Below are 5731 nucleotides of genomic sequence, written 5' to 3' on the forward strand. Positions count from 1 at the left end.
CAGTATTATGATTGATTGGTGGGACATCCTGTGTTCTCTTGGTTCCTGCTCTACGGTATTTGGAATAAATCAAAGCATTATGACTTTATATAAAAGATAGATGTATAAAGTCTTAACCGTACTGCATAGCATTTCATATAAACTATGAAAATTATAATAGTATCCATTGTAAAAATAAAATGTGTAATAAAAATAATTTGCTTTTAGGACTTGAAGAGGCCAATTCAATTACATAACTCACTTATAGGTAGAATCTGTAATACTTAAGTATTACCACTGTGAAGAGAGTTAGAAACAGACTAAAATTATGCTATCACTATAATCCCAGCAATTGAGAGGCAAGGCAAGAAGATTGCCAAGAGTTTGAGGCCATCCTGGACTAAATTGCAATACCCTGTCTCTAAATAAATAAATAAATTATTTTTTAAAAAAATATTATGCTGTCACTGAAGAATAATTAAAGCATTTTTTCCTTTAGCTGATATAAATACTAGCATTTGTCCTGAGTATTAATCCTGGGGAGAAAAAAATCTACAAATTACAACAACATTTCCCTTTTGCAAAGATGTGAATAAAGGATTTGATTTAATTTAACTTAATTTTGATTTTTATTTCAAACACTCTTTACATCTATTCATTAAACAACTCAATTTTGTCCAAATGAGAAGTGGTCCCGCCAACTCCATCTTTGTGTTCTTCAGAAACATGTGTTCTTTTGTTAAGCCAACTGAACCACCTGGTGTTGAATATTTAATGTGAAGAGAATCTCTGGCATCTGGCATTAACTGTTATTCTCTCTGCCTCTGTCTTAGATGGGATCTTTGTATATTTGCATTTAGTCTCTTCACTGACATTTAATGAAGAAAAAGAATATGGGGCAAATTTAGAAAAGAGAATGAGTATAAGTAAACCAACAATGACATGATTAGCAGAGTTTTTGTAGTATTTCATTTTTACATAACATAATTAAATGGAAGGATTTAGTTTTAAAGCTCAAGAGTATTTATTTCAAATTTAGTGTCATAGAGAACATTTCCTTATTTTATAAAGAATGTCACAGGTTGGGCCACTTATCAAATGTGGGTTATAGTCCTCCAAAATAATTTTTTCAGTCTGAGAGTAAGCCGACTCTTAAGTGATGGCTCTTGGAATTTTGACGGAACATATATTAGTAAAGATTTGGGGATGATAAGCAACAAAAAAATGGAAAGTACAACTGCTTGTCTTAACCATCTATGAAAGATAAAGTTGTTAAATTTCATAATTAGGGACTATTGTTACAACAAAAGTAGTTTTTCTACTATAGAATAAATAAAAGTATCCACTATCCCTGAAAATCATAGGAGCTTATTGAATAAATATAATTGAATCAATGATAGTGGAAATTCAAGTGCTTATAATATTTGAAAACCTGAAAGGTCACCATTTCCAGCACAGGTCATTGTTTCCTGTAGAACTGAATCAAAAGAGATAACTATTTATTGACTTATAATGTGCTATGAAATGATGAAACTATGAATACATTTAACAAAGCTTAAAATTATTTGTAGCACAATTCTCTAAATTATTTTTTAATTTGGCATTTTAAATTTTCCAAAAATTAAAATTACCAATTATTAAAATTACTCTTATACAATATTTGGTAAATATTTTTAAATGGGCATGCTACCCATTTACATGACTTTTATGAAGATGAAATGAGGAAATTTGTATGAAAATATGTCAAGCACACTATTTTACACAAAGAAAGTTTTCCCTAAATGATAGCTGTTGCTAGAGATATTTATGAAACTTCCAAAACTTTCCAAGCTCTTATCCAACTTTACCATTGATAATGACCTTATTCCTTTTTACTAGGTCGCCCTTTCCATTGCTGTGCAAGTGTGGTACTTAGGCAATTTTTATACTCATTCAAGATCTGCCTTTGAGCTTTGAACTATCGCTACAAGTTTTATTTCCTAGAGTCATATAGAATATTGGCTTTTGTCTTTCACAATGAAGCAGAACTTAAAGAAAAACCCAGCCTTGGGCAGCCCCCACCCCATCACCACCCTTGTTGTGGTACAGAAAAACTTAGCAACTATGTTCTGCAAACAAAGTTTAGGACAATCTGTTCTCATATGATTCATAAGACAGTGTCTTCTTTCAAGGCAAAGTTACAAAACTGTCCACTCTTGTCCTGTTCTGGTAACTCATTTGCTATGTTCCTAGAAAAACCACCACCTTTGACAAGGTGTATAAAAGCTGGAACTTCTCTTTGTTCACTGCTCAGCCATTTTAATCACAGAGTCCACTGAGCCAATGTATGAACCTTAAAGAAAATCCCCCTGACTCTCATTTGGTCTCTCCTATCTCTTGGAATATTCTGCAATAACATGACAACCCTCTACACATTTCTAAATATCTGTGCCCACCTCCTTCAAATCTTCCAACCCTTGACTGAGATCTTTATTTTTTAAGCCATCCCACGTAAGTTTTTATTTCTTTATTGGGACATGTTCACACTCCATAATGTTTGCATTCATCTCTTAGGGAGTAAAATATCTTGATTATTTTTACTCTCTTTCCCCTCCCCTCCCTCCTCCCTTTTTAGAATGTTGAGCTGTTAAATAATCACATAATATGTACTAGTGTGGCCAGAGCAGAGTTTAGTTGGCCTACCTAGAGATTTGGTATTATGATTACCCTACCCTTATCCAAACTACTATAGTTGGAGCTTAAATTGTAATTTGGCACATTTTTTTAGCAAATGATAGAAACATAACAAGCTTGAGTTAAAAGGAAATTATTACATCCTAGTAGGGGATTGGACCAGAATGCTACTGGGCAAGAGGACTGGAGTGGGGCCACAGGAATAAATGACGGAAAAAAATCCAAAATCAGACAAGAATCTCTTTCCATGTCTCACTTCTGTTCCTCTCTCCACAGAACAGATTATTCCTCTGGTGTCTAAATAGTGGGAGACATGTCTTCCCACAAGTCCAAAACTTTACCTCTTAGATCTAGGCTTCCCAGGAGACCCTGGATTATCATTCTCACTTATAACTTTAAAAAATTATAAAACACATTCTCATTCTATGTCATATATCCACTCCTGGCCCTGTCAACTGTGGCCACAGGACCAGGTCATATTGTGACTTACTTGCTTCTGTTGTAATCACTTGGACAAGCAGAAAGAGCAATGACCAGATAAGGTGAAGTGGACAAACAAGCCTACAAGTATCCTCTGTAGACCACAGTAATTCCACCTTATTCTCTAGATATATTCTAAGACCTCCCAGTGGATGCTTCATACCATGGATAATAACAAAACTTGTAATTTAATGCCTTTTCCATCTTAACTAAGCACTTACATACTATGCCATATCTCCTACAGATTGAGACACAACAGCAAAATTAGGATGAATTTCCTTCTCTTTCTTTGTAATTTTAACAATAGAAGACTTGTTCTTACTCTAGGTCTTAGCAATCTCAGCATCAATATTTTTCTTTATTAATTCAGTAACTTTGATCTTTTCCCTTAAAAGAGGAACTTTATAGCTTCCCTTTGGTATATCCAAATGATAAGTAAGCATTGTTATGCTTGAGCACTTATTCAGTAAAATAGTACAAGCACTGTGACACCATGACATTCTAACTTTATGGGTAGCAAATATATCGTGCATACACTGGACAAAAAAGGATAATTCATGGTCCCGGTAGGATGTATCAGGGCAGTGTGAAATTTCATCACATTACTTAGAGCAACATGCACACTGGAACTTATAAACTATTTATTTCTGGAAGTTTCTAGTCAATATTTTTGAGTTAGGGTTGACCAGTAACTAAAACTGCAGAAAGCAAAATCACAGATTAGGGTGAGTGTACTGTATGTACATTGTTTTAGTTTTCATTTTTTACCAGAAATTAATTGAATCTCCCATGATATTTTTATGTGAACTGCAACGTAGTCTCAGATATTCTTAGTACTTGTCACAGTGGCTACCTGAACTTATGACATCATTTGTAATTAATGAGTTTCAGCACATCTTCACAGCCTATTGAAATTTTGTGTCATAATATTTTTTCCGACATGTACAAGGTGTGATCAAAAATTCAGCAAATGCTTAACTTTTTTTAAAAACCAATTACAATAAAAGGCACACTGCCATTAAACCCCTCAACATACTTCCCCTTGCTTTGAATGCACTTATCATTCTTGGCAATGTGTCCTTTACTGTAAGAAGGGTTTTTTTAATTTAAATATTCAGCATGTCTTTCGATCACCCCTTGTATTACTAAAACTTGTCCAACTGTTGATCTGAGGTCTGGCTTTCATCTTCATGAGTAGATGACAAAATGAACTGGATCACAGGCAGAACCTTCTTTCAATACATTAGAAACTTCTTTTGGGATTGACAGGGGCCCATTAATCAACACCTTTATGAGCACAATCATCCAATTAGCCACGATGACTTAGAAATGTGTTGCTGCCAAAGCACATGGGTCGAAATGTCCCACGGCAATAGAGATAAAAGTTTCGCTATCTGCACATCATGTGAGTGGAAACTATTGGAAGAGCAGTGTGTCCGCAGCACCAAAAGATAAATTGTAAGAATTTTAGTGACCTCCCTTCCACAGGAGGTGACGCCTAAAATACTTTGTGGCATTGTACAGTTAACTCCTTCAACAAGACAATTTTACTCATGAAAACAGAATTCAAAAAGGAGTTATCAGGGCTAGGGATTTAGCCCAATGATACCATGCCTGCCTCAAAAGTGCAGGGTCCTCAGTTTGATCACTGGCACCAGAAAAAAAGGGGGGGAATTTCCAAAAACATTAGTCTTGACAGGAAGGAAAAAAGCTCTGAAGCCCCAAGCATCAGGGGCTGAGCAGGTGACCTTTGTCTGATACCTAGATACTGTCCCACACCTGTACTATCTAAGCTATGTCCACTCTGAGCTCAGACACACACTCTCAGCCTGTCCTCTAAAGCGAAGACTTGCCTGGAGTGCTCTGTTTTCCCAGACTTGGCTGTTGCCATGTTCTTTTCTAGATACTTCTCTCTTTTTAACTGGTGTGTCAATGGAACCTCACTGTGTCACGTGGGGAATGAATAAACTATGCCATCCATAAACTATTACGTTCAGCTCACTTTTTTTTTTTCTGGTACCAGGAATCAAACTCAGGACCTTGTGTTTGCAAGGCAGGCATAGCGCTACTGAGCTAAATCCTCAGCCCTCAACTCACTTTCCAGGCTAAACATTCAGTTTATTCATTTACCCTATCATTTGTTCAACAGGTGTCAGGCAAGCGTTTACTGTGTTTCAAGAACTGCAAATGGTGCCTGCTTCAGCTGCACATATGCTGCATGTGGAACAATACGGAGATTAGCATGGCCCTGCACAAGGATGGCAGACAACTTTGTGAAGTGTTCCACACTTTGGGCATAGTTCTTGGGGGCAGCATTCTACCATGAATGCAGCATGAGTTTTTTTCCCCTATAGTCTTTTTCACCTGAGGGTGTTTGCGTAGATCCCTCACTAGGAAATTTTCATTCACCACTACTCAATTAGCAATTGAAATCTTAGGCTGACTTTACCTATTTAAATCTTCCTGAAAGCTTAACATTGTCATAGTAGTGCTCTGAAAAGAACCTCACCCTATTTTCATTTATCTTCTTCTTCCAGTGGGATTGCTTTCCCCCTTTCTTTCTAACTTTGTCTCTCTCTCTCTCTCTCTCCCTCCCTCC

General features: G+C 36.2%; 1 non-coding gene across 1 annotated transcript; it reads left to right on the forward strand.

Moving 5' to 3' along the window:
* Positions 1-5322: 5322 nt before the first annotated feature.
* LOC117283715 lies at positions 5323-5425 on the forward strand. Its single transcript, XR_004514746.1, has one exon. It is a non-coding gene; the product is annotated as a U6 spliceosomal RNA (small nuclear RNA).
* The last annotated feature ends 306 nt before the right edge of the window (positions 5426-5731 follow it).

The sequence above is a fragment of the Fukomys damarensis genome, unplaced genomic scaffold (assembly GCF_012274545.1).
Source record: "Fukomys damarensis isolate Sample0158 unplaced genomic scaffold, DMR_v1.0_HiC HiC_scaffold_29, whole genome shotgun sequence".
NCBI lineage: Eukaryota > Metazoa > Chordata > Mammalia > Rodentia > Bathyergidae > Fukomys > Fukomys damarensis.